The following is a 10,492-nucleotide window of genomic DNA, read 5'->3' on the forward strand; positions in this document are numbered from 1 at the left end:
TTCCATCTGCAACTCTTTCAGGTTGCGGTGACTGAGTTGTCAGAAGAGTCCCTATTCCGTGTCACTACAATGAAGCTCACCTGCAGGTAGGAGAACACGTCTTCTTTTGTTCCAGCCCTTCTTTCCTCTTGTTCCAGCTCCTCCTTTCTTCAGGCTTCCCAGAGCTCACTGTACCTGAAGCAGATCTGTTCCGTTGATGAGAAAGATGCAATGTGCGTAAGAGCTCTTGATAGATCAAGAAAAACCCTGCAGTGAGAGTCACCAGCACTAGGACAGTGCTGATTTAGGTAAATTCACGTTGCACCATTCAGTATTTTTTTCCAGGGCAATGTTTTTTGTATGGGTCTCTCCTTTTCCCCATTTTCTTTTTGGATGGTCTTTTTGCAGTTCTCTCCAAAGATCCTGCAACACTCAAATGAAGCTAGCTCTTCCGGCTGAGTCCCAGAAGTCACAGTGGTAAGAATTTTAAAAAAACACACCACACAAAACTTATTTTCTGCAGGATTGGTGGAAGGGGGCTGGGGACAAACTAGTAACTCTAGATTGTAACCCAACTGAAGGTGCTTGCAGACACATGAAGTCACACCTCAAATGGACAAAGGAAAGGGTGAGCATTGAGCAATCTTTCCTCTTTCCACACCAAGCTTAATGGCAGAGATTTAAATCTGACTCTCATCTCTCTGTTCTGCCCCTCTAGATTAATGGCTTATCTAGCTTCAGTCAAAAATGGCGGTCAAAATGGTATTCCAGGATTGAAGGACATTTAGGTGAGTATCCCTTGCTTGGCTAGGGAGAAAATCTCTGTTGTGTTCCGTCTACAATTCTTTGTGCTAAGACTCTTTCAGGTTGCGGTGACTGAGTCGTCAGAAGAGGCCCTGTTCCGTGTCACCACAGTGAGACTCACCTGCAGGTAGGAGAACACGTCTTCTTTTGTTCCAGCCCTTCTTTCCTCTTGTTCCAGCTCCTCCTTTCTTCAGGCTTCCCAGAGCTCACTGTACCTGAAGCAGATCTGTTCAGTTGACGAGAAAGACACAATGTGAGTAAGAGCTCTTGATACTTCAAGATACCCTGCATTGAGTCACCAGCATTAGGACAGTGCTGCTTTGGTTGAAATGGTATTCCATGATTGACATACATTTAGGTGAGTATCCCTTGCTTGGCTAGGGAGGAAATCTGTATTGTGTTCTGCATGAAACTGTTTGTGCTATGCCTCTTTCAGGTTGCCGTGACTGAGTCGTCAGAAGTGGAAGTCTTTTGCAGCAGATTTCTTTGTAACTCTTAAGTTTGTTTTTTTCCTGAGAGAACATTCTATTTTCTATGACTCAGTAGGGTAGCAATCATTTTAAATGTGCATACGTATACAGCATTTGCAAATTAGTCTCCTCCTTTTTTATTTTTAAAGGCATGTGTCAGTGGTCACTATACGCAAAGAGGCCAATTTCTGCAATTTGGACACTGAGGGGAGGTCAGAAGGAGAAGATTGAGAGGAGGATCTGGATGCTGAAGGGGCAACAAAGTTTTGGGAGCAGGAAGAACCTGCGCAAGGGAGCAGTTCAGACTCCAAGGCTGAAGCAGAGGAGGAATGACAAGGGACTGCTGAGGAATTCAGGGAGTCTCCCTCTCCTGCTGCAACAAGCTCCCCTCCAGCCTTGTCTCCAAGAACACACAGAATAATGAGGAGAGTGGAACAGAGGCCAAAGATGCTCAGATGCTGTTTGAGAGTGCTGGGGAGAGGAGGAGCCCTAGAAGGCAGGGACCGTCAGTCCTGACAACTGCTGCACAGGGGCAAGACCTACTGGGAAGTCGCTGAGTTGTATGTTCATTTCCTTGAATAAAAAGTTGAGTGAGCACTGAAAACTGGATTTGCTTCTTCATGCTGACCTGCCTCCCTGACAGCCTGGCCCTTTGTGTTTCTCCTGATTGTGGGAAGTGCAGTTTGACCCTAACTTTACTTAGGAAGGAGAGAGTGTTGGTCAAAGGCGTCCTGGTAGTTGCCCCCCCCTTAAAGGCTGTAGCTCAGTGGCAGAGCACATGCTTAGTATTTAGAAGGACCCGGGTTCAATTTCTGGTATCTCCAGGTATGGGTGGGCCCAACTCACAATCCCCTTTGATATGATCACCTGTTCAAAACTTGGCATATTGGAGAGATGGCAAAATGGATGGAACTGTTAAAAGATACAAATTCAGAATATTTTAAGGAAGTCTGGAAACCCTTTCTAGTCTAAGTAAAAGGTTATTATTTCCCATATGTGAAGATCACAGTGGATCATCAGTGGATGATCATAGACATATCTCAGCCTGACTTAACCTCACAAGGCTGCTGGGGTGAGGTAGAATGTGAGCTCCTTGGAGGAAGGGCATAATAAAAGTGAAACATAAATAAACAGACACCTGTGTGAACCTTGATCTCTAATCCTTAACTACCATCTTTTCCTCCTCCACAAGGAAGTGGGAATAGAACGAAAAGAACTCAAGAAGCTTGGGTTGGGCAGTGCAGAGAGGGACAAGGAGATGAGGCCATTGTCTCACTGCAGTAGTGATCCCAGGGTGCTCTCATGTATTTCAGTAGTGCTGGTGTCGGGAACCTTGGGGCTGCCAGATGTTGCTAAACTTCAGTCCCCATCATCACTGGTCACTGCACATACTGGGGCTGATGGGAGCTGTACTTCAGCAACATGAAGCAGGTCAAGGCAGGAGATGTTTAGGATCAGAGTTTTCCTTCTCTTAGATGGACTACCTTCCTAGGTGGATGAGCCCCACCTGCCCCTCACTGCCCTCTACAGCACATGCAGAAACCGCCTTTTTGATGGTTGGACCCACTCTCGGTCTCGTCTGCTCAATCAGCCAGCCATAGCCTACCTTCACGTGCAGGGGAAGTCTCTAACTGACAGAGGGTTTGAGACCCAGGGTTTGGTTTAGCCAGCCAGTCAAAGCCGTTCCTGGGATGTGGTCTCTGTCACATGCTGGCAGCTTCTAGGAGCCACAGGTGAGAGGACAAAAAGGTGGACAAAATACCCCAGATCACAGCACAATGTGTTCCCCACTAGAGGGACAACCCCTCCCCTAACACCCCATACACCCCCAAAAGGAGGGCTATAAATGCTATATATATATATAAGATTGCCCAACTTTAAGCCACGTCTGGCTTAAATGGGCTAGAACAGCAGTGGGGATCATTTGACCTTCTGGATATTGCTAAACCACAACTCCCATCTGCCCTAGCAAGCATGGCCACTGGCCAGGGTTGATTGGAGCTGTAGTTCAGTAACATCCATAGAAGGCCAAATGGTCCCCATACCTGAGCAAGATAGCACTCCAGTGAGACAGGGAATGGGTCACTTTCAGCCTTGATTTCTGAGATGCACAAACTGATTGAACTGTAGGTGCTCTAGTTTACTGTGTTTATTATTAGGTGTGGGGAATTGAGGGTTGCATCCCTTTCTGGGCAACCATCCAAGGACCACATGCCAGTGGTGGTGCAACAAATGTAGAGGGCTGCCACACGGACATGTCCCTCTCTGTCTATCCTCCATCCAGACATGCAAGAATCCCTTCCAACTCTACAAATTCTATGATTCTCTGACACTTTCCAAGCAGGCAAGAACCCTCAAGAACCCTGGAAATGCAGGGTCAGTAAAGGGCCTTAGGGAGAGTTCTGATGGGAAGGCCTCCGAGCCTGAGATTCCCCACTCCTGGTTTAAGGTGTCTGGAAGTGGGCATCCCTGCTCACCTAGCATCCTTTGACTTCAGTCCAATGTCAATTGTAGCCTCTACAAACCCCTACACTAACATTAGACAACAGAACGAAAGAATAATCCCCCCAACCTCAAGATGTCCAAGACAAAATAGCCTTTCACTAAAGGTAAATGAACTGTGAAAAAACCTTTTATGAATGGAAAGTGGAGGTGATAGTGTACCATTCCCTGTTTATCTGTTTGTTTTGTAACATGAAAAATATTTAATAAAAACTATTTTTTTAAAAAAAAAAGGCATGCAGATCGACACCAGCTGTGATTCCAGCTCCACGAGCTCATTTTGTAATGCTGTATATTAGGTAGGCATTTTGTGGAATGCTTTCAGCAGACTCTGTCCACCCTCTAACAATTCACAACGGTCCCTTCCCTTCCCCACCCCAGCGGCCAGTTTTGCATCCTGAGCCACATCTTTAGGAAACTTCAGTAGCCTTCTAATAACTCGACCCCTGGATCCCAGTAGCAGCCACAAAGGAAAGATTTATGAAGCAATAGGAAACCAACAGTATTATTTTGAGAGCACTTTGCCATCACCCTGCCCTGCAGCAAGACCTTCTCCAAGCTCCAGTCCCTGCCCCCAGCTTCTGGAGAGCAAATTAAGACCCATGGCCAGCTGTCAAAATGATTAGATGGTCCGCAGGCTGGGTGGCCTGCACAATGCTGCCTCCCCAATCTGCTCAACCGCTTAGCTACCCTCTTTCACCTGTAATACACATTGTGAATGTTTGCTTTACAGCTGCGGGAAATGACCTTCTCACACTCTGACAGGGAGTGTTGTTCGGGAGGATGACATGTGCAACCTGAGATGTCCAGCCATGATCCACCATTTATCTTGCCGTTCAACTTTGCTGGGACTGAAACAAGGATACTAGAGTTACTGGTTCCTCAGATGGACCCATCTTTTGGTATCCATTTATTGGCAAGACCTCTTTTGTTCATCTGTGTCTTTGGAAGATACTCTGATGGAGTTCAGAAGATCCATTACCAGTGTACTGGGTGACACCTGTGAGCACATGGGAAGGTCATTGAATGATGGATGACTGATCTATTGCAGCCATTCTCATTTCCACCCCTGCCAATGACCACTTGAAAACTTCTGGGAGTCTTAGCAGACCATTCAATAAATGTTTCTGTTGTTCCGTAAATCAAAGTTCATATATAACTCATGTTTTCATAATATAATCATAGTCTTGCTTTTCTATTGCAATAGATGCACCTTCTTTCTGAGCAAAGTGTCATCAGAAGAAATAATAATAATAAAGGACAGGACAGGGCAAACTGCACATATTCCTGACTGATCTGCAATCTTTCTGCAGACCACCTGGATGCAGTTTGTGGACCACCAACGGCCTGCGAATCTTCTCAGGAACTGCTCACCACTGCCCCATGTGGCAAGCCACGTCACTACAGCTTATCATGGAACAGAAGGCGTATAAAAGAACTTTGCCTGAGCAACAAGCTCTCCGTGATCTCTTGCATCATGTCTTGTGTTATCTGGTCTTGCTCTTTAGTCTAGGCTTATTCTACTGCTTCCACTGTCCCCTGTTCCAGATTCCTCTATGGGTTTGATTCCTTAACTGGAGAAGGGCTGTAGCTTAGTGGTCAAGTACCTGCTCTGCATGCAGAAGGTGCCAGGTTCAACCCCTGCCATCTCCAGCTTGGGCTGGGAAGGACTTCTGCCTGAAATCCTGGGGAACTGCTATCATCCAGTGTAGATGATATTGTCCCAGATGGGCCAACGGCAGCTTCCTGTGTTCTCTGACCTGACTTCCTGCTTGCCCTCAGTTCCTGGCTCCTGAATCTCTCCAGACCTCCACCCAAGGCCCACCTCAGACAGGACCAGAGACTCTGAAGCTCTGATCAGCTGTATTTTTATTGTTATATGTTACTTTACTCTTCTTTTTGATTGGATTTCCATTTTCTGCTCAGTGCTTTGAGGGCCCTTTAGACCCAAAAGCTGGAATACAGGCATCCCCCCACTAATGCAGCACCAGGAAACAAACAAACAAACAAACAAACAAACAAACAAACAAACAAACTCAAATCTGGAAATGGCAGAAGAGAGCTGGAAAGTCCTCTTGGCTAGGAAGGAGACCCTTCCTAGAGCCCAAAGCGGATGCCAGTGAGTCCAAAGTCTAGAAATAAAGATTTAAAATCTTTAAACAAAGAACTTATGGGCTCCAAAATGAAACTTGGGAGCACCTGCTACTGCCATGCTACCTCACTCAACAGGGGTTGGATGGGAAGCTGTACTGCAGCGGGATTGGCTGCCCTGTTCCATGCTCTTTCTGGCAATCTGGAGACAAAGGTACAGTGTAAAAGAAAAAGGTATTTCTGATGCCTCTTAAATTGCCCTAGTTCCCCGCTTACACACATTTCGCTTATGCATGCGGGGACCCAGATCGTAGTGAGGAGATCGTAAGTGAGGAGTCACCTGTATATAAAATCAATTTGCTCTTGACTTTCTGACCATATGGTTCAGCCTTCCACTGGCATTTCCTTGCAGTTCTCAGAGGCTACAGAAAAATGGTGTTAAGTGCATGGTGGTCCAGTGTGGCAGAGTGTTTGGCCTATTTATATAAATAGTGATCTGCCACTTTCTGGCCCATAAACACAAATGAGCAATAATGTTTGCAAAATATAATCAGCAAACCACACTACCGATAATACTTCAAGAAGCCATTCATGTTAGGATTTGCTTTTACCCTAATGTGAGATGCTTATTAAGAACACAGTAACAACTGTCCTCTTGCTGAGGATCAGAGGATGTTGAAGAACTTCCCAAAGTTCATCTGTGAAGCTTGCTGGGGGGAGTCACTGTCTCTTAACCCACCTCACAGGACTTCTTGCGAGGCTAGACCACCACTCTGGGCTTAGGAACACAGGAAGCTGCCAGACCATTGGTCCATCTAGTTCAGGACTGCCTGCCCTGACTGGGGGAGTGACCTCATGGAAGGAGCGTTTTCAGCCCTTGGAAGTCTTGCAAGTGACTGCAGGAGAGGGACACTAAGCAACATCATGGAAGGGGTGTTTCTAGAACCAAGGTGAAACTGTGAAGCTCCCTTGTTATTTTTGCTATTGGGTGCTGCATTAAGCAATCTTATATTTACAGTATCAGAATGTGGGCTTTGGTGTTTCTGCTATTATTTTGCTATGAAATTATTATTATTTTGCTATGTTATGAAATTGTTGCTACTTTATTATGAAATTACTTTTGTAGCTTTTGTCTGAAATCCATCCCTGTTTCTTTGTTGCGAGCCACTTTGAACATGATTTTTGTGTGTGGAAAAGCGGCATACGAATAAGAGGAAGGACGGAAGGGGTGGTGGCAGTGGCTCTCCAGGGTTTCAGACAGGAGCGCTTCCCAACTTACCTGGAAAAGCCGGGGGGGGGGACCTGGAGCTTTTTGCATGCCTGGTAGATGCTCCACCACTGAGCTACAGCTTCTTGGAAGGAAGATGTGTGGGATACAAAGGAAATGAATGAACGGTGGGCTTTATAGGACACATGGAAGGTTTGAGGTTACAATGACATGCATGCTTACTTAGGAATAATTCCCACTGAGGCTTCCTTCACAATGAGCATGCATATATTTGCTCATGGCTCTCATAAATCTGAATCCGCTCTGCTGGAATAAGGAAATGGAAAAGCTGAAACCACAGCAAACTCCTTAGTTAGTCCATACCAATACAAATTGTGGCAGGTTGGGTTTTGGAACTTGCAAGAAGCTCACCCTAGAGATTTGTTAGAAATGAGTGGGTAGGAAAGTTCCTACAACTTTTCATGGCCTTGTAGCCAAAGCAGTATCAATCAATCAACTTCTTTGTCAAAAGTCCATCTTGGTCATAACAAAATATACACGTCTTCTGTACTAATATACTAATTCCTACCAGAGAGGAATGGCAAACCAAAATAATGGACTATGCTGAAATGGCAGAACTGACTGGAAAACTCATGAACCAAGAGGACAAAAAAATTACAAAAGAATGGGGGAAATTTATAAGTCTCTTAAGAGGCTTTCTGCTGTGCTGCGCTCCTTACTGTGTGTAGAGGGGCTATCGCTGGTATTGCCTGTTACTGCCACTGCCGCCAGTTTTCTTTTGTTAAACTCCCCCTTCCTTTACTCAACTCATTCCTGCCATTCATGGCCAACCCGTTCATGTTTTTTAACATCGCTGCCAGAGAATTTCCGTGCTTTGAGTGCTGGGGAGAAAGGTTTTGGTTACAAGGGGTCCTGCTTCCACAGAGTGATTCCTTGGTTCATGTGCCAGGGGGGTGACTTTACTTGTCATAATGGAACAGGTGGTAAATCAGGTGGTACAGTGAGAAGTCTGCTGGTGAGAACTTCGTCCTCCAGCACACCAGTGCTGGCATCTTGTCTATGGCAAATACTGGTCCCAATACAAATGGGTCTCAGTTCTTCATCTGCACTGCTAAAAACTGACTTGGTTGGCCAAGTCAAAGAAGGAATGAATATTGTGGAAGCAATGGAGCGCTTTGGGTCAAGGAACGGCAAGACAAGCAAGAAGATCACCATCTCTGACTGGGGGCAGCTGTCATAAAATTCCTTTGTCTTAGCAATCAACCATTTCTTCTGTAGCTGGGGTCAGTCCCCAGTAATCCTTGTGCTCCTGACTTACTGCTGCTTTTCTGTTGGGTTTCAATTTCTGCTCCTACACAAGTCCAGCTGGACGGAAGACAACTTTGTTTGCAAAGTGAAATAAAACAAGTTAAACCACAAAAAAGTCACTTAAGAGACCACTGTAAGTAGATGGAAACATTGGCAGGATTTTGATCTCACTTGTAGTGTAACAATTACCATGGATAATATGGATTGATATGAAAATTAGATTATGGAAGAATATGCAGTTCTAAATGTTCAAAATGGGACCCAAATGGAGGAGGTTGGGGGTCCCGAGATTCAGAGGAATCTCTGATATATATTTGGATTTTTATAACTTTGTATATGTAAAACCAAATAAAAATGATTTCTGGAAAAATAAAAAAAAGGATTTGGAGTGAGTGCAGAGCCCCATCTCTGTGGAGAGTGAAGCCCCAGGGGTTTGTCTGGCATGCCAGCACTCTGCTGCCGGAGCTATTAGTCATATTAGTAAATAGAATATCTCAGCCCATGTGCAGAGTGCCACCCCAACATCTGGTGGTGAGGGATTAGCAGTCCGAGGTCAGAACGCTCATCCCCAACAACCCAGTTTTTAGGGGAATGAAATGGGTCTTTTTAATCCCAAAGCAGAAACACTTGTCCTGCATTTCTGGGCCTAATTCAAAATGCTTGTTTAAGCCTATGAAGCCTTGGCACACTAGTTCCTGGTGGGCACCTCTTCCCAGATGAGCCTGCCTGGGATTTAAGAGAACCCATAGAGGCTGCTGAACACTGCAGCGTGTTTAAAACACACACAGAGATCAAGGACAATATTTTTCTGCAAGACTGCCTCCTTGTGGCCGAAATCTGCATGACACAATTTTTATAAGGGATTTTTATAACTCCCTTAAAACACTTCCACCTCAGTCTTGCAGCAGGTGCAAGTTGCTTGGCAGATGTTAAGAGAAATCATAAGAGGTGGCTTAGAAGAGGATTTAATAGATGATTTGGGCAGGCATCCGAAGGTAAATGCTGTGTAAATCTAATGGATGCACTACCAGGCTGTGTTCTAAAGTAATAGTATAGCAAGCACTTTTGAGTGTTCAGAATACTTTGCATGCATAATTGTGTGGAAATACTGTGTTGTGATTGTGGGTGGGGTTGTTTTTGCTGCTGCTGTTTTTATTGCAGCAGCATTGCCACTATCATCATAATCTATTAGTCACTTTCCCTCACAAAAACTGACCCAAAGTGACATACAAACATTGCAATAGTACAAACATAATGTTCTGTATATGCTGTAACCTGTCCTATGATGTTCTGGTGAAGAGCAAGTAAGAAAACACAAGGAGTAGTAGTAGCAGAAATAGTTATTGTTGTCCTTCTGACAACTATGAAAAATAGCTCAGTATTAATATCCCCATACTGCAGGTGGAGGGAGGAGGACTAGGCTTCCTAGTCCATTCATGGTGAAAGTAAGATTCAAACCCTTGGCTGCTTGTTATACCAGATCTTCACCAAGATGCCCTAAGAATTATTTTGGGGCGCCTGCCATTTTCTGGCATAGGCAGAGAAATGGCTTCAACAGGCTGGCTAAATCGGGTGAGGGCATTTGATGAGTCTCTAGCGACTTCCCCTCCTCTAGCAATGAGTTAGCGACTTCCCCTTCATGCCAAAGCAGGCTCTGGTGTTTAGAGCAGACAAGAACATTAATGGGTCCAATGGTCAAGAAAGCAGTTTCTGCATGTGCTGTAGAGGGAAGTGAGGGGCTGATGGGGCTCATCGACCTGGGAAGGGAGCCCACCTAGGAGAAGGGAAACTGCTGCTGCCCCGTGGGAGATCTTCAGGAGAAGAAAAGGCTACTGAGTCAGACCATTGGTCTGCAATTGCATTGCTATCTACTTTGTCTGGTAATGACTCTCTAAGCCAGAGGTTTTTCACAACTCTGCTGAGCAGGCAGTGGTTATAGAAAGCACTTGAAATATGCTCAGAGGCATTATCTTCTCATACACCTCAGACCTGAGGTTAAATGCTACAAAGTCTTGACTCAGGTTAAGTCCATATTTGCCCCATTGTCTGTTTCCAATTCTGGAATTTATCTCTGATGAATGAAGAATATTTCTCTCTTGACTATTAACTT

At 45.1% G+C, this 10,492-nt stretch overlaps 1 long non-coding RNA gene and 1 pseudogene across 2 annotated transcripts; both read left to right on the top strand.

Annotated features, from left to right (window-relative positions):
- The first annotated feature begins 469 nt into the window (after positions 1 to 469).
- LOC309358258 lies at positions 470 to 1,857 on the top strand. Its single transcript, XR_014163363.1, has 2 exons — positions 470 to 1,141; positions 1,403 to 1,857. It is a non-coding gene; the product is annotated as an uncharacterized lncRNA (long non-coding RNA).
- Positions 1,858 to 7,937: 6,080 nt separating this feature from the next.
- Positions 7,938 to 8,497, top strand: LOC309357463 (peptidyl-prolyl cis-trans isomerase A pseudogene; annotated as a pseudogene). The gene has a single exon. The product of its transcript is annotated as a peptidyl-prolyl cis-trans isomerase A pseudogene (transcript).
- Positions 8,498 to 10,492: the final 1,995 nt, after the last annotated feature.

This window comes from Podarcis melisellensis (genome assembly GCF_964234715.1).
Source record: "Podarcis melisellensis genome assembly, chromosome: 15".
Taxonomy (NCBI): domain Eukaryota; kingdom Metazoa; phylum Chordata; class Lepidosauria; order Squamata; family Lacertidae; genus Podarcis; species Podarcis melisellensis.